General features: G+C 46.3%; 1 protein-coding gene and 1 pseudogene across 1 annotated transcript in view; one reads left to right on the top strand and one right to left on the bottom strand.

Moving 5' to 3' along the window:
- ari-1 (E3 ubiquitin-protein ligase ariadne-1) overlaps positions 1–25,593 on the top strand; it is a 245,947-nt gene that overhangs the window by 142,700 nt on the left and 77,654 nt on the right. The gene's annotated exons all lie outside the window — the stretch shown is intronic.
- LOC139753607 (uncharacterized) lies at positions 96–16,798 on the bottom strand (annotated as a pseudogene).

The raw sequence follows: 25,593 nt of genomic DNA, 5'->3' as shown, positions 1-25,593 counted from the left end.
ATATATATATATATATATATATATATATATATATATATATATATATATATATATCCTGAAGGCAACAAAAACAACAAGGTACATTATATCTTTTATTTACCCAAACCAATAAAAAAATGATCATATGTACAAATGAATATATCCAGGTTTCCATACAAGGGACAGAAATTACTGAGTAACATTTCTTTACAGAGTATATTTCATCTTTAAGCAATACAGCTTTGAATACTGTACCCGTGTGTCGTCTGTATGTGTGAGGCAACTGGTTCTTGACTGATTATCACGACCTGAGGACGGATTGAGTTATCTGTAGTACTTAGTACTAACTACTACACATATGTTGTACATAGTACATCGTACATGCTTGAAATGGTGTTGGAACACTTGATGTAAACATTCACAAGGTTTTTCAAGATGTACATTGAGAGAATTTTATTCCTTTTTGTGATTCGGAGATTCGGACACTATATACACACTTGGATCAACGGAATATTCATGATTCGGTTTACAGTAGTAATTGACCAGCATTATAAAAAGGTGTATGAAGGTGCATGACCTCATAATATGCATGACCATAATATGAGGACCTTAAAATATCTATGAACACCTCATAATGTATATGAAAACTTCAGCATTGTATGACCAATTATTGTATATAATCTCATAATGTGTATGGCCTCAAAATATGTATGATCTCATAATGTGTATAGCTTCATAATGTGTAATGACCTCATAATGTATATGATCTCACAATGAGTATGATCTCATAATGTGTATGACCTCATAATACATGTGACGCGATGTATATGACATCATGATGTGTATGACCTCATAATGTGTAGAGGGAACGCGAGGGAAATCTTTGGTGAGGTAAAAATGTTGACTAGAATAAAAAACTTCAACTCATCTTTGGATATGATGGTTCTTAACTGCTTCTGGCACGATGGATTTGATAGAGACGAGTCACCTAAATGACAAACAAAAAAAGAAACTTAAGGCCTCTCGTTAGCTTAATTTTTTGTGTGTGTCCTGACAATTGGGTTATTACATGGCCACGTGTACGCACTGGTCATCTCAAATGACACGCGTCATTTGGATTGAATCACATGGGTTATGATCATCTTAACTTAATGACTAACTTAATTTGTGCTGGTGAAGTTCTGTGCTATTCTAATCTAGGACGTTTTTTCGCCTGTTCGTCAGCCACTGATATGCTCTTGACGACCACGTCATCGTCAGCGCCTGCTGGAGTCTCCTGACGACCGTGGCATCGCTCAGGTAGACGCGTCGTCGCTGCCTCCGGACTCAGCGCCAGGCTAGTGCCTCCGTCGACGATGCTCTCGCCTCTGCTGAGCTCGACTTGCATCTCGTCGGTTTTGTCGAGGCTAGACGACGGAGGCGCTGCTGGAGTCTGGGGCCTCGGGGGAGTCCGGTAGGTTGGGGCCTTCCTCCTCGTGTTTCTTGAGGTGTCTGTCGAGGTTGGTCTGCTGGCCGAAGCAGCGGTCACACAACGGACACTTGAAGGGCTTCTCCTTGTTGTGGATGTTACGGACGTGGCGCTGCAGGTTGGACGAGATGCTGAAGGAACGTTCGCAGTATTTGCACTTGTAAGGCTGCTCGCCTGTGTGGGTCCGTAAGTGTCGCGTCAGGTTGGCGGAGCGAGGGAACACCTTGCCGCAGAACTTACACGTGTATCGGTCTTTGGCAGTGCGGGCTACGTGCGGGGTAAGTAGCTCGCTGTAAGGCCGAGCGAGGTCACTGTACGGTCGGGTCACACCGGGCAAGTGGTTCTTGAAGAAATCCATCCCCGCCGTGCGGGGAGGCGCCATCCCCACAGCAGGGAGGTTCGTGTGAGGGAAGAGTGAGGAAAAGACTGGGTAGCGGGCGGAGGGAAGGCAGCTCCCGGCCATGAATGCGGACCTATCGAGGTTGCGGTACATGTCCAGTATGGCGGCGGGATGCAGGGGTCGAGGATACACCTAGAGGCAGCTTGGCAGAGGGCTCGGTGGTGTGCGGCAAGGTAGGAGGAGCCGGGACTGGACTGCTGGATGGGGATTCTTTTAACAGGTCGCTGATTCTTAGGAACGGGTGATCCTGACGAGGTCGAGGCTTTACAACGTCCTCAGACTTGAGGTCTCTTTTGTCTGGTAGAGATTCCTGGTCGTTTACTCTGGGCCTCTCGTTCCCCTCCTTCTTCTTCCTCACTGCCTCACTGGTGGAGACAGTCCTGTCTTCGCTCTCTGACCTCCTCCTGGTAGTGAGGTCGAGTGGAAGCTCTTTTCTATCGTTGTCTTTACTAAGTGAGTTTCTGTCTAGGTCGATATTTTCCCCGTGAGTTCGCGAGTGTTCGTCTACGGTGTCTATGACGGCCGTGAACCTGAGAGAGGCGTGTGTGGGAGGCGGTGAGGCCAGCTGCGGCGACGACGCTGGCGAACTCTTGGTCGAGCCACATGTCCCCTCCTCCAGCCTGCCTGGTGTGTCCAGCCCCCGGTGGCATTTGGCGCCATCTTCCCCGTCCTTTGGGGACTGAGGGGAGTAAACAGGACTTCGACTGTGGTGAATAGGGAGGAAGAAAGATGAGTGCAGGAGGGGATACTGAGGCGCTTGCTGGTCTCTGGGAGGATGCGACGACGCCAGCATCTGGTAGGTGAGGAGGGACGGAGGGACCACAGACAGAGGCGCCCTAGGGTACACATTGAAGCCTCCTGCTGGGGTGGACTGCATCGTGAGCTGGAGCGATAATACGTGACACAACAACTGTCCTCAAGATGCGTGTTGTGGAGGTCGCCGAAGGGACAGAAGGGGTTCGGCTGGAGAGCTAATGATCCTCACGTCGGTGTGGTCTCTGCAGGAGATAAAAAGGTCGTCATTTAGTTACACTCCCACCGGAAATTTACTTGGATTCGCCAACTTTCTTACACACGCAAACACACAAATATCTTACGTAGTCATCCAATACTTTTTTTTTCCTTCACTCATACATACACACAGTCATCTTACAAATTCTTTTGGAGCCTCGTGCGTAGCACTTAACAAAAATGTTTCTGAATACTTTCCAAACTTCTCACTCCTCAAGATTGAATATTCCGAGTTATGTGTCAGGCATCAGGTGTACGTAAACCGACGTGACAACGAAAGTCCATTGAACGTGAAGTGCGAGAATTTACCTGCTGGTGACTGTGGTCATTTCTCACTTTCACTGTTCATGCACCAGTCCTGGAGTCACCAGGCGGCGTGTTGTCCGCACATGTCGGCATCCACGACAGTGTCAGAGGCGGCAGCACCCACTCCCTGTTGGCACTATAACACAGGTGACCAAGCAGACGGCACTATGACCCGCGGCGCCACACGTCCCTCCGGCAGTAGGTCGCGACGTCGACTAACACCGAGTTAGCGTCTGTGTGTGTGTGTCTCTCTCTCTCGCCGGCGGGAGGCATCTGTGTGACGCCGCGAGAGGCACTTCGTGGTGTGTACTCGTGCATGTTTACGGCCTCGGACGTGGGACGGGCCCGGGGACGGGGAGGGGAAAGGCGTGGGGCGTCGGCAGGTCAGGTGTCGGCAGGTCAAGGGTCGGCAGGTATGACTCAGCCAAGTTGAGACGTGCGGATAGAACCACCTGCGGCAGGAGGGGAGCGACTGGCACCCACAGGCACACGCCCCTCTGCCTCCGCTCCACTGACCACACGACACGTATGAGGCGACGCGACACGTGTAGGTACACGACCGCACGTGTGGTACGATTCAGGGATCGTAATGCAGCAGGCGATTTTAAGACTTGATCTCACTTTTATATATATATATATATATATATATATATATATATATATATATATATATATATATATATATATATATATATACACGACATATGCTGTACGTTCACATCCTGTCACTTGTCAACAGAAGGATCGGCGGCAGGATTGGAGGTCCTTCTCTCGTGGTCATCGTTGCAGGTGCCCCTCCCTCCTTCCCTCCTAGACTACAGCTGATACTCGACACGTCGTCGATGCAGCCACCATGCTCGCCACGGGTCCTTAACTCCCGATGGACAGTAATAGCGACCCGTCCAGCTAACCATCTACCGCAGCGGCGACGCAATCATTACCGTGTTGAGATTAAGGGGAGATACAAAAACCTCTCTCTCTCTCTCCCCTCCCTAAAGCCCTCCACCTCTTAAGTTTTGCTCATAGCAGAGAATAACTTTCTAATTTGCAAAGGTTCCCGCGCAGAGGAGGGGGGGGGAACAAAAGCCTTGCGGTACGCTGAACTATAGACAATAATGGCGTTGGTCCGCACGGCAAATGTCAACCCCGAGGTCTCCGGCCGAGTTTCACGGAGTTAAAGAAACATCGTTCATCTCCGCTGACCTGACACGCAGCGGCCACACCGCCACCACGTCCTCCCGGGAGTACAGCCACTCCCTCACCTTCCCTCCCCTCCCCTTCTCCAGGTATCGTAATTTCCCACGCCGCTGCTGCTGCCATCGGACCCCACCGGACCAGGCCAAGGCTCTGTACGTGTGTGTGCGTGTGTGTGTGTGTGTGTGTGTGTGTGTGTGTGTATGGCCCCCTTCAGCACAACGACACGACCCCTAGGCGCGACGCTACGACCTTTGAGACACAAACCCTGGACCATGACAGCAAAAAACCCTAGAACACGACGGTACAGCCTTGGGCGTGAGGATCCTGAAGGTGCAGGTCATTGACCAGCCCATCATACATCGTCCCGTTCCAGAACCAGGCGAGGTCACGAGTCCAGTGCAGCCCATGCTCGTCCACAGGACCACCGGTCCCCTCCACATTACACACACACACACACACACACACACACACACAACCCCACAAGGCACCACTACTCCCCAGCATCACCAACGCCCTCCATCATTGCACCTCTCCTTCCCTTCCCCCTCCCTTCCCCCGACCCCAACCCCCTGAATGCTTCCCCCCTAACCCCCCCCCCCATCCCCACACCACCCCCCTCCCCCTTCACGTGGAGCCTATCACGTCCTGGCGTGACGTCTCACGCGCAGTTGGCTCAGTGAACATGTGGGTGACAAGTGAGGAAATCTATATATACGTTTACCTGGATGGTGATCGCTGAGGCTGGAGGTTGTCCATCTCTCTCTCTCTCTCTCTCTCTCTCTCTCTCTCTCTCTCTCTCTCTCTCTCTCTCTCTCTCTCTCTCTCTCTCTCTGGGGGTGTAGGTCTTGAGAGACTGGATCATACTGTATCACGTACACTGATTATAACGTGAAATCGTATCCCGCCCACAGAAAATGTGAAGCAGAATCCTTCTAAAAGACGCAGAGACGCCACCCCAACCCAACATCTATCCATTCACATCCATCGCCTATCCCTGTCCTCTTTAGCCCGGGAGGTGGGTCTGTTCTCGCGGGAGATCACCTATCCTTCCTCCCTATCCATCCTGATGTCAATATAGAACCGTTGCTTCGACACGGCTCGATTTCAATGCCACTTCAGTGATTAGGTGACGAAGGGAAAAGTGAGGATGATTTAGTAACACACACACACACACACACACACACACACACACACACACACACACACACACACACACACACAGTGTGGAATGTATGAGGTAGAAACCAGTGTTGCTGTTGTGTTCTATTGATTCGTCTAGGGCTAGAGAGAAACTGAAGGGACTATCCCATACCTATCCCCCGAATCTTACGAGGCTAGACGCAAGGGATCATAGACTACACACTTTACCATGGCCTTTGGGGATGTGATTAGAAAACACGTCCATGTGTCGTTTTCTACCATGTGTCCGTTTCATCTGAGTTTCTCAACTCGACCGTTTAAGGATAGGGTCATTAAGAGGTTCTGACGAGGTGATTAAAGACTCTTAATTTCGAACAGTCGTTACTTAATGGTCGTCTCCTTTATGTGGTGAGTCCTGGTGGTATTTTGTGGTCAAATGGCCCCAAGCCGAATCTTCTCTAATATTCATGAATCAACGCCTTAACGACGGGGGAGTCTAAGGTAATTAACGGTGGACACCGAAAATGTCGAGTTTTGTCGATATTCATGAATCAAAGTCTTAATGTTCGGTTCTGGTGATATTCATGATTCAATCCGTTAGTGTTCATTGCTAGCGAAATTCATGAATCAAGCTCAGAGCGTTCAATGTTAGCGAAATTCATGAATCAGGCGCAGAGCGTTCAATGTTAGCGAAATTCATGAATCAGGCTCAGAGCGTTCTTATGATTCTCCTTAATATTCAGTGTTGGTGTTATTCATGAATGAGCCTCTTGATATGAAGTGCTTGAAGAAATTCATGAATCAACCCCTAAACGTTTTCTGTTGACGATACTCATGGATCAACCCCTAAACGTTTTCTGTTGACGATACTCATGGATCAACCCCTAAACGTTTTCTGTTGACGATACTCATGGATCAACCCCTAAACGTTTTCTGTTGACGATACTCATGGATCAACCCCTAAACGTTTTCTGTTGACGATACTCATGGATCAACCCCCCAAACGTTTTCTGTTGACGATACTCATGGATCAACCCCCAAACGTTTTCTGTTGACGATACTCATGGATCAACCCCCAAACGTTTTCTGTTGACGATACTCATGGATCAACCCCTAAACGTTTTCTGTTGACGATACTCATGGATCAACCCCTAAACGTTTTCTGTTGACGATACTCATGGATCAACCCCTAAACGTTTTCTGTTGACGATACTCATGGATCAACCCCTAAACGTTTTCTGTTGACGATACTCATGGATCAACCCCTAAACGTTTTCTGTTGACGATACTCATGGATCAACCCCCCAAACGTTTTCTGTTGACGATACTCATGGATCAACCCCCCAAACGTTTTCTGTTGACGATACTCATGGATCAACCCCTAAACGTTTTCTGTTGACGATATTCATGATTCAGCCGCTTTACTTTCACTGCTGGCGATGATAACGAATCTTGAACCCTTACCAGTGAGCGCTCTGGTGTTGTGTACGGACCAGTCCATCTTATAACGTATTCTTAATCACATCACAGTTAATGAGGAGTAAATTACTTTAAGATGGATTCTGATTTTGTTATAACGTTTAGAATCAAGTCTCGTAATGTAGAAGAAAAATATATTAAGTTATCGATTCAATAAACTCTAAAATCATAATATGATAGGTCAGTTTCTTTGTTGTTTCTTTTAAGTTATGTAGGGTTTGAAGAGGTACATGAGTGGGGTTGTGGAAAGGGGTTTGTGCCATAAGAAAAAATGAGAGGCTTAGGTGAGTGTGAAGAGCAGGTGTGGGAGAGTGAAAGGGTGTGGGTAGAGGGGTGAAAGCGTGTGTGAGAGAGGTTACAGGGAGATGTATAGGGTTTGTGACAGTTTGATAAGGGAAGTTGTGGGAATTGGAAGGGTTGTAGTTTGTAGAAGTACGAGGATGGTGTTCTAAGGGACTCACGGACCACAAGGGAGACTGTGGGAGTGTGGGGGTGGATGTGGGAGATAAATGAGGTAATATATGTAAGTGTAAAGGAAGTCTTTCAAAGGAATGTGTGGGTTATGGCACTGAGACGAGGGTTATAGAATTGCGAGGGAGTTGTGAGAGTGGAAATGGGATAGAAGGAGTGTGAATAGGATGATGAGTATGTCAGTGCGATTGTACCGTAAACTGGAAACAAGAGTCAAGTTTTGGAATCATCAGGAGATCCATGAAGACTCTCTGGAAACACGAAAACGGGCCGACGATCAAGAAGGTCTGGAAAGGTGAGGCAATCGTAAAAGAATGAGGCTTATTTTGGAAGACTTGAGGCACATTGAGGAAGCTTACAAGGCATGTTCCAGAAGCGTAAAGAAGAAAGTGTGAAATACATCAGGAGCCATGATACAGTTCTTAAAGCGTAAAGCGTATTCTCTGAGCGTAAAAGAAAAAAGGTTATGAAAGTGCTAAACATGCTCCAGACCCAAGTCTTTAGCGTACGTTCTGCATGAGCAGAGCATGATCATTTAGCTCTGGAAACGGATGACAGATTATGGAAGGCTATTGCAGGTCCTGGAAGCATAAGGCAGATTCTGGAAGCATAAGACAGGTTCTGAAAGCATGACTCACATTCTGGGAGCACTAGACAGGTTCTGAAAGAAAAAAAAACATCATACAGATTCTGGAATCGTAAGAGATAGCTTCTGGGAGCTTAAGGGAGGTACTGGAAGCTTGTAGTAAGTTCTGGACGTCCGAGGCATATTCTGACAGCATATGGAAAGGTTCTGGGAGCATAAAGCAGGCTCTAAGCACCAAAGACAAGTCATGTACTCGAGACGCGGTTTCCAATGAGTATACACAACAGGAGTAGGAGACACAGGGGAGCTTTTGGCATATCCTGGATCAGCGCTGGAAGCGTATAGAGGTTGCGGCAGAAAGAAGAAACTGGAAGTGAGTTTTATCACGCACGCAGGAACCCCCAGGCGAAAAATGCCGCCCCAGTGAACCAGTCAAGTGGAGCTGCTGGTGGCCTTTTTTTTTTTTTCTTTCTTTCTTTCTTTTTGTCAAAGTCTCCTTTCCACTTAACTGCGTCAGAGAGAAGCACATCATAGGAACCGGATCATATTTTCTTCGACCTGGTAAAGATTTTGTGGTATGTGGTTAGTTTCATCGAGTGCGTTAGACGACTCAAGATCGGAGTGATTCTGAAGAGCAATTACTTGACCTGGGCAAAGGACGTAATATGAGATCTCTTATTCGTCTGTGTTCGCAAGGCTTGCGATGTATCAGCTCTTGAGACACAGTCGGTCTCTCCTTTAACTCTTCTCCTCTGAGAGGGCCACTTTATGTCCCCGTAAACAGATTAGCTTCTTTGGTTACATGTGTTTGAAAATATATTTCATTTTAGGCTAAAACAGAACTGTCTCTACATATATCGATCTTGAGAAGACGATTAATAAACTTTCTGTACCGCTTTTTCGAGCGTTTCTTCGCACTGATGGCTTTTACGCCAGTTTTCTAAGATATGACGCTTCGTTAGAGAGAAAGTTTTATCGTTGTCAATAAAACAGTTTATGCTTGTGGCTGCAAAACAGTTGCCTCCTTCGCCGCCGCCCGGTAGTGGGAAAGTGGTTTAGGTGGTCCATGGCTGGTGACACAGAGACAGACTGACTGACTGACAGACAGACAGTGAGACAGAGAGGTTATTAGATATACCATAGAAAAATATAGTTATATTCTGTTCACTAGTGAAGCCCCGCGAATGAAACCACATGAACACACAGACTGTGTGTTCATCAGTGTTGTGCACGAGTCTTGATCTCTTGAGTACGACGATACGACGACTTAACCCCTTGAGTACGACGACTCGACCCCTTGAGTACGACGACTTAACCCTTTGAGTATAACGACTCAACCCCTTGAGTATAACGACTCAACCCCTTGAGTATAACGACTCAGCCCCTTAAGTACGATGACTTAACCCCCTTAAGTACGACGACTTAACCCCTTGAGTACGACGACTCAACCCCTTGAGTACGACGGCTCAACCCCTTAAGTACGACGACTTGATCCTTTGAGTACGACGACTTAACCCCTTAAGTACGACGACTTAACCCCTTGTGTTCGATGACTTAACCCGTTGAGCAACAGTGGCTTCTGAAACAACACCTTTGTATCGCTGTAGCACGGTCCATGACGACACTCTGTCATCGCACCTCCATCAGACTGTTGCTCAACTAGTATTCCAGCTATATTTACGTACCTCCCTCTTACTATTTCGCTCTCTTGATAGAAATATAGCTGTAACCTCCTCTGATTTACTTTTTACCATCCGAACTGTCAAAGTATCGCTATAGCTTTTTTGCTATGTGATCGGGTGTATCGCTCTAGCATACTGTGCTTGAATTCTTACTGCATCGCGCGCTTTGCTATACCCCTAAAACAATGGGTGCTTATCTCTGTTGCTATATCTATAGCGTTCTTTGCTCTACCCCTCCAACACATAGCCGTCTAACTCTCGCTGCATAGCATCTCAGCCTTTAACAGTATCGCGTGCTATACAGTGCGCGTTTAATCCCATCATACATCTGACTTTCTACCCGCTGTATCGCTCAGAAGTGCAACTGTACTGCTCAGGGGTCGTACCGTCGTGGTCTTGAGGTCAATCTTAAATATTTAACATACCGAGAAGACATTGTGAATATCGCTCAAAAAAAAAAAAAAGACAATAAATCAAGCCAAAAAAAAATAAAAAAAAAAAATGCGGACGACGATTCTAAAATATCTCGTTTGAAATCATTTTTTTTCTCATTCTGAAACTTCAGAGGAAAAAAATAATGTAAAAGTTCGCTTTTTTTTTTTTATCTTTTTCCTCATTTTTTTTTTTTTCATATGTTTGTGATACAAAGCAGGTGTGTAATTCTGACTTCCAACATATGCTTTTAAGATTCATAATATTTACCAAGTCTGGTAAACTTTCTTGTATTTCTTTTCTTGTTTAGTGTAAGCAGTAACACCCTTGACCTGCGTATATATTCATCCACGAATTAAATGAATTTCAAAATTCCCTGCGTGTCGTAGAAGGCGACTAAAAGGGGAGGGAGCGGGTGGCTGGAAATCCTCCCCTCTCGTTTTTTTTTTTTTAATTTTCCAAAAGAAGGAACAGAGAAGGGGGCCAGGTGAGGATATTCGCTCTAAGGCCCAGTCCTCTGTTCTTAACGCTACCTCGCTAATGCGGGAAATGGCGAATAGTATGAAAGAAAAGATATATATATATATATATATATATATATATATATATATATATATATATATATATATATATATATATATATATATATGAAACCCTTCATGAATTTATAGTAAGGATATATAATGTTTTCGTACAAAATATATTTGAAAGACTGTATAGATATAAGAGCAAGGCGATGATCAAAGGCCACAACACCGGTCGTACCTCCGTGCTCAGAGTAGGCACAGCGCGTGCACAAGGGATCGAACCCTGTTGACCAGAGGGTCGAACCATCGTTCTCAAGGGGTCAGGTAGACACAGAGAGGAGCCCCGCCAACCGTGACAACAACTTTTACGAAGCTAACTGTTCGGTGCTGCCTGGTGCACCACACTAACACGTGTCCTGGACCTGAGATGAGACTTTCACACACACACACACACACACACACACACACACACACACACACACACACACACACACACACACACACATACACACACACACACACACACACACACACACACACACACACACACACACGTCCGTGGTGTAGTGGTTAGCGTTACTGGCCGTCAGGCACTCACGGGCCTCCTGGGATCAAACTTGCATGGGTTCGAATCTTAGTCTCGGTAGCTGGCCCACAGTCCACCCAGCTGTTCATCCTCCCCTTAGGGAATGGTCGATAAAATGGGTACCTGGCATAAGCGAGGGTCTGTGCGTGTGTGCATACTTAGAAGTAAAAACGTGGTGCATGTATGCAAGGTTAAGAGACGGGGCAACACGAATGTCATCATCTCTCCATAACACACACACACACACACACACACACACACACACACACACACACACAAGCATATAATATTAGCTTATGTAATGTAGGTTAGGATACTGGAAATAGATTTAGAACTAGAACCTAAACTAGTTACAAAAAGCATTTTTGACTAACAATAGCAGTTTTGACTCTATTGCTAAATCTATTCCTAATTCCCTAACTTACATTATATGAGCGAGCATTACATACGCACGCACGCGCGTGCACGTGCGAGAACGTCTGTCTACGCACCTCTGTCCTTGGTAGACACCACTCGAACGCACTTGCACACACTCCTCTCCACACACACTCTTGCTCTCTCCCTGCTCCACACACTCCCTCGTACACTCTCTCCCTCCCCCCACATTCTTCGTACATTCCATTCTTCATTTATTCATCTTTTTTTTTCATCCACTCTATTCTTCCCTGTCCAAAATCATGGTTTAGAAAAAGCAAAACAAATACATTTTTTTTTTTACATTCCCGTGAATTTGATAGTAAATCCCAATGTTTACTATTAGATCAGAACTCAACATTCACATAAATAAAATTAAACACAAGTAAACTCACACCCTTACCCCTTTCTAACTTCCAGTATACCCCCAAGGTTTACCTCCAGACTTCAAAGCATAGTAAAGTAACTGTACTTTCAAGTAAACAGACTTCGCCACAGATGTAAACTCACATTCTTAACCCCCTCTCCTAATTTTCCAAAGCAAACCTCTTAAGTTTACTCTCATACATCACAGCGGAGTAAACAAACTCTACTTTCTAAAGAAAAGATTTAACCACACACGTAAACTCACATTTCCTACCCCTTCATAACACACCATAGGTCGTCAGAGACAAGAAAGTATCTTGATGCTCATGTGTCTATGTTCACTCTTCTCTCTTCGGCAAAATTTGCTTCCTGGAATTTCTGAGAAGCCAAACTGTTTCAGAATAGATTGCCATGTAACCGTGTCTTCCTCCTAAACATCATCTATATCTTTTTTTTCTTCGTTATACACCTTCATCTTCTTCATCTTCTCACACAAGCTTCTACATCCCCGTTCATTGTCAGATAAATCAGTTTTAACTACAGATATTATTTCGTCTTCACACACACAGGCTCTATCACGTTCAAATCTGTTCATCAAATTCCGTTCCATCACTTTCTCTTCCATCAGTTTTGTTTTTCTTGCTTTTGTAATGCTGTCCCTACCTTCCTATACTAACACTGATATACATGTTTTTATCTTATATCTCTAACTATAGATACATCAAACAATTATGGAGACCAAAATACCGCCTTGTCCCGCCTCAACCTTGGCTTCCAGCTACTCCTGACTACCTCCTTCCGCTTCTCTGCACACATATTCTTCTCTCCGAGTGGCAATTCTTGAACCGTTTTCGTAAAATCCCTTTGGATATCCCTCATTTATTCCTAATACATCCCACAGCCTGATTTAAGTGCTAGAATCTCATAACTTGATGTTTACAAACACCATATACATGTTTTACTTTCTCTTTTAGTAATATCTGGAAATATAATTTTCGTTAAACATAGATCATCCATGCGGTCACTCATGGCTCCTTCATGTTTACCATTCACTTATTTTTACGTCATTTATCATCTCTTCAAAACACCGTCCCTTCTGCAGGTAAGACACACTGGTGTTCTATCCAGTCGCCACACGCATTTCCAACACCTCCTCTTCTTTGTAGAGTTGAGATCATTGGACTTAATGCCTTAGAAATACCATCCTCAATCAACCCTAGGCTTTCAACACACATCCTGCAGCAGTACTTCTGATCCCATTGCCTGTTCACACCCACATGACACCCTCCACCCCTGGAACCTGGAAGGATCCCCAGCTCTCCCCACGCCTTCATCAGCTCTTCTTGTTCAAGACTTCCTTCCGGACCTTCAGTTATAACTCGCCTCCAACGACTTCCAGCCCTTCGACACCTCCCTTCTGCCCTACAAGAATTGACCAACCTCTCCTGATTTTTCCATTTTGTCCATCGTCCCTTGACTTTCGGGCGGTGTTGAAAAGAATTCGTTCTATCTCCTTCATGGTTCACTTAGCCCTCGAAGCGGTGTTTCCTTATCTCAATCTCTCGCTCTCTCGGTCCGTTAATGTTATAATACTACATCTGTGTCTTCCTTCATGTCTACATAACTTGATATTCATCATACACACACACACACACACACCAGTGGAGCGCGGACCATCACGTTACCACATAAGAATGGAGCGCCATCAACCATCAAGAAAAAAAAAAAAAATGTCACGCATTTGGAAATGCGTAACGATTTCGAAGTGCCCATACGGATGTGTTCCAAAATTTGACAAAAAAGAAAAAATGTTTCAAAAATAACTTGGCGTATATTTGCTGTTTACAACCCCACAAAATATATATGTGTGTGTGTGTGTGTGTGTGTGTGTGTGTGTGTGTGTGTGTGTGTGTGTGTGTGTATTGTTGTATCATAACTTACTTAGGAAGTTTGGAATGTAACCATCCATAATATAAATCGAACGATATTCAGAATTTATCAAACTTGTGTGTTCGTACGAAGTCAAGAGTCAAAAAAAAAAAATGTGGGAGAAATTCCACTGAAATATCATGAAACTGTACGTGTCAGGGGGGAAAAAAATGTCTGGATATACTGCTGTCGCTATGACAAGAAATCCGTAAAACCCAAGATAAAATGTCATTGAAATACACTTCGTTTGGTCTTCCTTGTGTTTGGCGGAAAAAAAAAACAAAAAAAAAAAAGACTTCATTTGTTTTTTGCATTCGTCGATTTGTCTTGTGGATTATCGTCTGTTTTTGTCGCGTTAGGAAAACAAAAATAATTAGTTAAGTTTTGATCATTTTTCGTCACATATATTGAAGGTCTAGGGTTGCTGGAGATCTTCCCCTCCTGTGTTATTGCTTACATAAAAAGATTAAGATTACTTTCTAACATACCTTCACCGAAAGGAGACAAAGAAAAAAAATATCTTAATTTTTATCATTTTTGAAACATATTGGAGGACTTGATATATATATATATATATATATATATGTATATTCCTATGAGTCCACGGGGGAAATGAAACACAAGTTCCCAAGTGCACTTTCGTGTAATAATCACATCATCAGGGGAGACACAAGAGAGAAATATAACAGGCAGTTGATATACATCGAAGAGACGAAGTTAGGACGCCATAGCAGTATTTCAAGTTGATATTCTGGGTTGGTAGACAGGCCATTATTACCGAAGGATCGTACCGTCGTTTTCAAGGGTCATACCGTCGTGTTCAAAAGGACGTACTGTCCTGGTCAAGAATCGTATGGTCGTACCGAAGGATCGTAACATTCTTCGCCAGGATCGTAGTGTCTTGCTCAAGGATCGTTGCGTCCTCTTCTTCAAGAATTGCAACGTCTCGCCCAAGGATCGCAACGCCGCGTTCAAGGATGGTTCCGTCTCGCCCAAGAATCGTACCATCTCTTGCCCAAGGAACGTAACATTCAAGGATCGTACCATCGCCCTTCAGGCGCCACTACCGACGCGACAGGAGTGACACCTTCCGACGGCCTCCATCGCCCTGAGTGTCGCCTCCCTAAACCCCGACCAGAGAGCCAAAATCCTTGTCTCCTTAGATCGTGAGGTCACGCTGTAACGAGCTAACCACCACCTTCCTGTGGCCATAGTAGTTACGTCGCTCGCCGACTTACATGAAGGTATTTGGCAGCGGTCGCACGGCGGTACGACAAGGTCGGAAATGTGTCTCCGACCTCGGCGGAACGAAAAGGGAAGAGGAGGTAGGAGAGGGTGTTACTGGCGTGGTCCGACAGTGAGATTGCATATAGTTTTTTTTTTTTTATATATTTTTCTATGCTCCGCGAATGTGACATAGATTCCGTGTCGCAAAGGTCATCTACAACGTGACCATAGGTTGATGCTGTGAAATATCAGAGTTCATAATGTACTAATACAAGATGGATACAGATTGTTCCCTGACGTTGAAACTAACATAATATTTGTCTGTGACCCTCGAGGTCTCACGACTTTGTATGATCCGCATCCATTGTTCTCCTTAAACATGTTCTTCATGACTGTTCTTAGGCGTTCTGCATGCAACCGTTAGCCACACATGGGGGAAAAAAAACTCTTCTCACAACCGTCTGTTGTCAAGTCTGGGTTCCGTGGACGTGCACCACATCAGACCACTTCGAATGTTGTCAAGATGCTCTCGAACTACGAGAGTATGACATGCCAGCGCACCATATTGCTGTAGCATACGTTGTTACCTCGAGGCTCTCTCTCACACTACGTAGTTGTTTTACGAACCACCTTTGTATCGCTTTGGCGTGTGATCAACACTCGTCCCCAAAAAAAGATGTTAAATACAAAGCAAAAAGAGAAAAAAGAACCAACAGAGAATATTGTCTTCCATGTAAAGAAACATTGTGCCTTCAATGACGAGGCTGTGTTTCATGTGCATAGCAACAGAAAGAGATTTTAACACAACCAAATAATCGTCTGTTGATCGCTCGCAATTTGCCATCTTTTCACAGTAGTACGTTTCCGTTGGCTTAGGTCTAAACGTTCCGTATCTTCACGTACTAAACGTTCCGTATCTTCACGTACTAAACGTTCCGTATCTTCACGTACTAAACGTTCCGTATCCTCACGCACTAAACATATCTGTCACTTCAGTTTATAATAAACCAGCAATAAATCAGTAGTGTTAGACAACAACCCACTTGAGAACTAGAATCTAACATGAATAGAAATCCTCCGACACAGTTACAAATGAAACCTGCATGTTCGACGCTGGTGAACACAATCACAACTCAGCCATTGTTATTAATCTGATGTTATCATTAAGAGAGAAACAACAACAACAACAAACACCTGGTCAGTGTTATGCTTACCTGTATCACAAGGAAGACCTGTTGGTAGGAACTTGGTCGAGTGCAACTTCGAGTTCACACGGACTTGCTGCACCTCATCCTCGACCCTTCACAAGACACATCAACCTTTCCTTCGAGTCATTCCTCACTATGGACTCAAGGTTCATACCACAGCAGTCCTCACTCCACTGCTAATGACTAGTTCCAGACTAGAAATTTTTCTTTTGTGAAAGTCGTTTGTTGGGACTTGATAGGTTGTGAGGTCAAGAGATGAACTGACCTCGGAGTCAACCCCGGAGGCGTCGCATAAGCGAGGAGATCCGAACCCGCGTCACGATTTCTGTCACTTGATTGATGATCACTGGAGCCGAAATCGCTGGCTGGGTTGCGCGCATCCGAGTCGAACTTGACGTAAGTTATAACTCGCTATGTGCGACATCTCTCCCAACCTACCTACCTACCTCCTTACCTCTCTCCCAACCTACCTACCTACATCCCTCCTTACCTCTCTCCCTACCTACCTACCTGCCTCCCTACCTCTCTCCCAACCTACCTACCTACATCCCTCCTTACCTCTCTCCCAACCTACCTACCTACCTACATCCCTCCTTACCTCTCTCCCAACCTACCTACCTACATCCCTCCCTACCATCTCTCCCAACCTACCTACCTACATCCCTCCTTACCTCTCTCCCTACCTACCTACCTACATCCCTCCTTACCTCTCTCCCTACCTACCTACCTACATCCCTCCTTACCTCTCTCCCTACCTACCTACCTACATCCCTCCTTACCTCTCTCCCAACCTACCTACCTACATCCCTCCTTACCTCTCTCCCAACCTACCTACCTACATCCCTCCTACCTCTCTCCCAACCTACCTACCTACATCCCTCCTTACCTCTCTCCCAACCTACCTACCTACATCCCTCCTTACCTCTCTCCCTACCTACCTACCTACATCCCTCCTTACCTCTCTCCCAACCTACCTACCTACCTGCCTCCCTACCTCTCTCCCAACCTACCTACCTACATCCCTCCTTACCTCTCTCCCAACCTACCTACCTACCTACATCCCTCCTACCTCTCTCCCAACCTACCTACCTACATCCCTCCTTACCTCTCTCCCAACCTACCTACCTACATCCCTCCTTACCTCTCTCCCAACCTACCTACCTACCTGCCTCCCTACCTCTCTCCCAACCTACCTACCTACCTACATCCCTCCTTACCTCTCTCCCAACCTACCTACCTACATCCCTCCTTACCTCTCTCCCTACCTACCTACCTACATCCCTCCTTACCTCTCTCCCTACCTACCTACCTGCCTCCCTACCTCTCTCCCAACCTACCTACCTACATCCCTCCTTACCTCTCTCCCTACCTACCTACCTACATCCCTCCTTACCTCTCTCCCAACCTACCTACCTACCTACCTACCTACCTACATCCCTCCTACCTCTCTCCCAACCTACCTACCTACCTACCTACCTACCTGCCTCCCTACCTCTCTCCAACCTACCTACCTACCTGCCTCCCTACCTCTCTCCCAACCTACCTACCTACATCCCTCCTTACCTCTCTCCCAACCTACCTACCTACCTGCCTCCCTACCTCTCTCCCAACCTACCTACCTACCTACATCCCTCCTTACCTCTCTCCCAACCTACCTACCTACCTACATCCCTCCTTACCTCTCTCCCAACCTACCTACCTACATCCCTCCTTACCTCTCTCCCTACCTACCTACCTCCTTACCTCTCTCCCAACCTACCTACCTACCTCCTTACCTCTCTCCCAACCTACCTACCTACATCCCTCCTTACCTCTCTCCCAACCTACCTACCTACCTACATCCCTCCTTACCTCTCTCCCTACCTACCTACCTACCTACATCCCTCCTTACCTCTCTCCCTACCTACCTACCTCCTTACCTCTCTCCCTACCTACCTACCTACATCCCTCCTTACCTCTCTCCCAACCTACCTACCTACCTGCCTCCCTACCTCTCTCCCAACCTACCTACCTACCTACCTACATCCCTCCCTACCATCTCTCCCAACCTACCTACCTACCTACATCCCTCCTTACCTCTCTCCCAACCTACCTACCTACCTCCTTACCTCTCTCCCAACCTACCTACCTACCTACATCCCTCCTTACCTCTCTCCCAACCTACCTACCTACATCCCTCCTTACCTCTCTCCAACCTACCTACCTACCTACATCCCTCCTTACCTCTCTCCCTACCTACCTACCTACATCCCTCCTTACCTCTCTCCCTACCTACCTACCTACATCCCTCCTTACCTCTCTCCCAACCTACCTACCTACATCCCTCCTTACCTCTCTCCCTACCTACCTACCTACATCCCTCCTTACCTCTCTCCCAACCTACCTACCTACCTACATCCCTCCTACCTCTCTCCAACCTACCTACCTACCTACCTACATCCCTCCCTACCATCTCTCCCAACCTACCTACCTACCTACATCCCTCCTTACCTCTCTCCCAACCTACCTACCTACCTACCTGCCTCCCTACCTCTCTCCAACCTACCTACCTACCTCCTTACCTCTCTCCCAACCTACCTACCTACCTACCTACATCCCTCCTTACCTCTCTCCCAACCTACCTACCTACCTGCCTCCCTACCTCTCTCCCAACCTACCTACCTACATCCCTCCCTACCTCTCTCCCAACCTACCTACCTACATCCCTCCCTACCTCTCTCCCAACCTACCTACCTACATCCCTCCTTACCTCTCTCCCAACCTACCTACCTACATCCCTCCTTACCTCTCTCCCAACCTACCTACCTACCTACATCCCTCCTTACCTCTCTCCCAACCTACCTACCTACATCCCTCCTTACCTCTCTCCCAACCTACCTACCTACCTACATCCCTCCTTACCTCTCTCCCTACCTACCTACCTGCCTCCCTACCTCTCTCCCAACCTACCTACCTACATCCCTCCTTACCTCTCTCCCAACCTACCTACCTACCTACATCCCTCCTTACCTCTCTCCCAACCTACCTACCTACCTACATCCCTCCTTACCTCTCTCCCAACCTACCTACCTACCTACATCCCTCCTTACCTCTCTCCCAACCTACCTACCTACCTCCTTACCTCTCTCCCAACCTACCTACCTACATCCCTCCTTACCTCTCTCCCAACCTACCTACCTACCTCCCTCCCTACCTCTCTCCCAACCTACCTACCTACCTACCTACCTACATCCCTCCTTACCTCTCTCCCTACCTACCTACCTGCCTCCCTACCTCTCTCCCAACCTACCTACCTACCTCCTTACCTCTCTCCCAACCTACCTACCTACCTACCTACCTCCTTACCTCTCTCCCTACCTACCTACCTGCCTCCCTACCTCTCTCCAACCTACCTACCTACCTGCCTCCCTACCTCTCTCCCAACCTACCTACCTACATCCCTCCTTACCTCTCTCCCTACCTACCTACCTGCCTCCCTACCTCTCTCCCAACCTACCTACCTACCTACCTGCCTCCCTACCTCTCTCCCAACCTACCTACCTACCTGCCTCCCTACCTCTCTCCCAACCTACCTACCTACCTCCCTCCCTACCTCTCTCCCAACCTACCTACCTACCTGCCTCCCTACCTCTCTCCCAACCTACCTACCTACCTGCCTCCCTACCTCTCTCCCAACCTACCTACCTCCCTCCTTACCTCTCTCCCAACCTACCTACCTACCTACCTCCTTACCTCTCTCCCTACCTACCTACCTACATCCCTCCTTACCTCTCTCCCAACCTACCTACCTACCTGCCTCCCTACCTCTCTCCCAACCTACCTACCTACCTACATCCCTCCTTACCTCTCTCCCAACCTACCTACCTACATCCCTCCTTACCTCTCTCCCAACCTACCTACCTACCTACATCCCTCCTACCTCTCTCCCAACCTACCTACCTACCTACATCCCTCCTTACCTCTCTCCCAACCTACCTACCTCCCTACCTCTCTCCCAACCTACCTACCTACATCCCTCCCTACCTCTCTCCCAACCTACCTACCTACCTGCCTCCCTACCTCTCTCCCAACCTACCTACCTCCCTACCCAGCTATCTACCTACCTCCCTACCTACCTACCCAGCTATCTACCTACTTAAAATTACCTACGACGAAATTTTGCCATGTGGCAGGATCTGGTCACAGGTACTCGTAGGCAGGTAGATGCTACGAGAGAGAATCGATCCTGTGGTAACATGATATGACGTATCACAACGTCATACATACTGTCCCGCCTCTGTTAATATGACGAAGGTTCGTTTTCTGTTCTCTTCATTCAGCCTCTGTACGTAATAGATTATCCGCTATCATACGACAATCCATTTTCTATTGGATGGCGATAACAAAATGAAGATGTAGAAGATTGTTAGATGTGTTTTTACGATGCATTTGATATATTTTCTTAAACTTTATTCGCTGTAGAATTATACAACCAAACATTTCAATTATCTTTCATAAGAATGTTTTCTGGTCTTGAGAATATTTCAATTATTTTTTAAGAATATGTTCTCGTCTTGAGGTTTATATACATATATACATTATTTCAATTATCTTTTTAAGAATATATTCTGGTCTTGAGGTTTATATAAATATATTGGAGGCTACAGTCTTATCTGATATATTAGGGGGTTATTGAAAGGGAAAGACAAGTGACAAGGAAAAGTGTTTACGAATTTTGGAGGAAGTCAAAAAAAACCTGTCATTCAGAATGTAGGAAAAGAAGTGAAAAAGTTATAGAAGTTAGAGAGTTCCTTTTAACATAGATTCCTTATATAGCCTTGATGGTCGCTGTATCTGTCAACGAGGTATGAGTTATCATCATCTTATTGTTCTAAATATAACTCATTACTAAAGAATTAAGAGAAAAAATAGAAGTAAATGAATGGCTAAAAACAATTTTGATTATCAAAATTTGCCAGTAGAAAATACGGTAATCTTATCAAAACTAAGTATTACATTTTCTATCACTTATGTATTAAAGTATTTTTTTTATTCTAGGGAGTACATACAGATCTATATCATAGAGAACGGGCAGCGGTACCCCATCTCCCATTAAGCACTTTGGTCCACACGCACACAGGCGATGAGGGTAGGGAAGGGAGGAAGGGTTTGGGGTTAGGGTGAGGCCGAACTGGGCAACACCGAGCCTCCATAGGCCTACTGGAGAATCGCTCGGTAGGCCTATGCAACGGCAATAACGAGGCCTATTGGTCCATCCCCTCGTTATGTTAAGGTGAAGTGATCTAACGTAGAATTAGCTATGAATTGATGAGGTTAAGGGGGGGGGTTGTCTTCAGAGAGAGAGAGAGAGAGAGAGAGAGAGAGAGGTTTGAGAACTGAGGTTACGGTTAGATTAGGTTAGGTTAGGTTAGGTTAGGTGGTTCATCGTGATGCGTCTTTCATCATTGGTGAGGATGAATGAATGAATGAAGACCTTGCTAATTTTGGGGAAGGCAGACAACCCATGTGAGGGAGGGAGTGGTGCAAGGGCGCCATCAAATGTGCTGGGTTGTGTGACGCTGATACAACACGTCACGGAAATCCCGTAACACCCTGTATGTCACCATCCCATATGAAATGATTCCGTCACACACACAATTTTCCGTAACTATATATATATATATATATATATATATATATATATATATATATATATATATATATATATATATATATAGATATATAGATAGATAGATAGATAAGTAAAGCTTGGGGTTACCTATGTTACAAGCAAAGACAAGCAATACAACACATCGTAACAACACATCGTAACAGCGCGTTGTAACAGCACGATCGTAACAGTAATAGTGAGTAGGAGAGTATCCGGTAACAAACCATAACACACATGTTACAACAGACGTTCACGATCATACATTTCGTGATGTGTGGTAACGTTTGGCTGGACGTGTTTTCGACCGCTTGGTAACAGTAACGACCCCCCGTGGTAGACCGCTTGCGAATTCTCACGAATATTCGTGTTTGTAACAGCACGAAAAAGTAGGGGGGAAAGAGACGAGGGTTGTTATGGAAAATGGTTGCACGAACATATGGAGAGATGATTGAGTTTTTGTCACAGTTTACATAAGTTTTCTAGACGAAGCGAAGTTACGTATTGTGTCTCAAAAAAAAGAAAAAAGTTCCCTTTAGATTATACAACCTTTACATTGGTTTACATAAGCTCCCAAGATCATACGACTTAACGTATGAGTTTACATAAGCTCCCCAAGATCATACGACTTAATAAGCACCCCAGTTCATACGACTTAACGTATGAGCTTACATAAGCTCCCCCAGCTCATACGACTTAACGTATGGGTTTACATAAGCTCCCAAGATCATACGACTTAACGTATGAGCTTACATAAGCTCCCCCAGCTCATACGACTTAACGTATGGGTTTACATAAGCTCCCAAGATCGTACGACTTAACGTATGAGTTTGCATAAGCTCCCCAGCTCATACGACTTGACGTATGAGTTTACATAAGCTCCCAAGATCATACGACTTAACATATGAGTTTACATAAGCTCCCCAGATCATACGACTTAACCTATAGGTTTATTCAAGCTCCCCAAGCTCATACAATTGAACGTATAGGTATATATAAACTCCCCTAAAGTCATTGTAAAGACACGTAGCATTAGGTCAAGGATTCTGCCACGTCTAGCAACAATGGGCCATCTCTTACGACGGGTCAAGCCACATTAAGCAGTCATTAAGTTCGGGGTCAAGAGGCATTAGGTAAAATTATCTTTCACCGTGACTTGATTACTTTATAATATTATCTTCATCATGCCATTTCTGATTTCCATGAGTTATCGTGAAATATGCTAGTCCATTTTCCTTTTTGGCTGTAAAATTTTGATTCTGTGATTGGCATCGAAATCTGAAGACAGGGATTCGAGCCTTGGCTGCCATAAGTGCTAATGCTGGAAGCCTGGAAGCATTAGGGGCAAAAGGTTTAACTGGAATCCTCCTCCAGATCAAGGATCGAGTCCCTCCTTCCAAGATTCCAGTCCTCCAACCAAGTCATGGAACTTATTGCTAGGAAAAAACCTTTGTCATAGGTTCGGATTCCCCAAACTTCCACTCAAAACACCAGACGAAGTCAGATTGAATTACTGTTCGTGATTTACTTTTTTTATTTTCCACGCGTTAACGAGAGAGAGAGAGAGAGAGAGAGAGAGAGAGAGAGAGAGAGAGAGAGAGAGAGAGAGAGAGAGGTTTATACCTTAAAAAAAAGTTGAAGTTCTCTGACCTAGATGACCCCAACGGCATTTGCTATGACCACTGACATCCAGTCCCCCAACCCCCAACCCCATCCCCATCCCCAACCCAACAACCCCACCCTCCCTCCACCACGGCGTGCCATTGTGAGATGTCCGCGCCGCGCCGCGCCCACCGTGTCTTGCGCCGCGCCACACCACAAAAGCCCGCCGTCCTGACATGACGAACGCGACCTTTCCAAAGCTGACTTCGACAGCGCATACCGTCGGGCGGGCTGGGCGGGCAGACCAGCTGCTAGCAGACGGCCTGTCGAGAGAGAGAGAGAGAGAGAGAGAGAGAGAGAGAGAGAGAGAGAGAGAGAGAGAGAGAGAGAGAGAGAGAGGGTGTTGAGGCATGGTCGTTTATGTACATTATTTCCACATGGGGGTTGACGACAGACGGGAGGGTGTTGTGCGTAGACCAGTCGACCATCAACAGTTTGGTATTTTTGGAGTGGATGGTCTCACAAGATCGCTGGGAATACCATGGGAGGAGGAGTGGACCACGACAGCTCACTGGTGAGGGGATGGAGTGAGTCTTTTTATGCTTCTGTGGTGTGTTACCACACCATCCCATTGGACATGTCCCATCCCAAACCAGTAGATGTATCCCATCGTCCCATTAGACGTTCCTCAGATGGTGGCATGGGGATATTGGTGCTACAGGTGGTGGCGTGGGGACACTGGTGCTGTAGGTGGTGGCGTGGGGACACTGGTGCTGTAGGTGGTGGCGTGGGGACACTGGTGCTACAGGTGGTGGCGTGGGGACAGTGGTGCTATAGGTGGTGGCGTGGGGACACTGGTGTTACAGGTGGTGGCGTGGGGACACTGGTGCTATAGGTGGTGGCGTGGGGACACTGGTGCTACAGATGATGGCGTGGGGACACTGGTGCTATAGGTGGTGGCGTGGGGACACTGGTGCTATAAGTGGTGGCGTGGGGACACTGGTGCTATAGGTGGTGGCGTGGGGACAGTGGTGCTACAGGTGGGGACAGAGCTGACGGTTACAGAGGGCGTGGCAGGCACGGGGACAAAGGTCAGGCTAAGGCGGGGTAAAAGGTCACCCCGAGTGACGGTGGTCAACCGCTGGGTGTTAGTGGGGCTCGGGGAAGGGACACTTCTTGTGGTGTTGGAGTCAATGGTGGTGGTGATAGTGGTGGTGATGGTGGTGGTGATAGTGGTGGTGATGGTGGTGGTGATAGTGGTGGTGATAGTGGTGGTGATAGTAGTTTAGATGGTGGTGGCGATAGTGGTTTTGATGGTGATCGTGGCGGTGATAGCTGTTTTGACTGTGGTGGTGATCAAGTCTCTCTCTCTCTCTCTCTCTCTCTCTCTCTCTCTCTCTCTCTCTCTCTCTCTCTCTCTCTCTCTCTCGAACCACGCTACACAGCCTCGTTCAAGGTCACGCCAGCCAATCACCCTGTCAACAACCGTAACATCTCTAAACGAAGCGAATGACGTCACGACTGCAAACCATCTGTGAAGCGATGACCTAACCAGACCTGACCCCCTGGTAATGGTGGTACGAGGCAGCCTGGGTCGTGTGTGACACCCAAACTGCCAGTTGACCTTTGACCTGGCACTAGTGATGGAAGGCGTCGTAGATATGAAGTATAACGAAGGACAGTGAGATGGGACGTTAGTATGACGACTCACAAGTGTGAGTGGACACACTGGTGATGTATGGCACGCATTATTCATCATAGACTCATTTATTCATCTATCTATCATTCAGATATTTGCATACCACACACACTAATATGGGGTTATAGTGTTAATTCCTGTGTTTAAGAATAGTCTATTAAATCAACTACACCCTTTTTCCAAAGCCTTTTCCAAAGCCTTTTCCAAAGCCTTTTCCAAAGCCTTTTCCAAAGCCTT

Source organism: Panulirus ornatus, chromosome 15 (assembly GCF_036320965.1).
Source record: "Panulirus ornatus isolate Po-2019 chromosome 15, ASM3632096v1, whole genome shotgun sequence".
NCBI lineage: Eukaryota > Metazoa > Arthropoda > Malacostraca > Decapoda > Palinuridae > Panulirus > Panulirus ornatus.
Note: the sequence above shows the minus strand (reverse complement) of the source record. Positions and strands in the feature narration are given on the sequence as shown.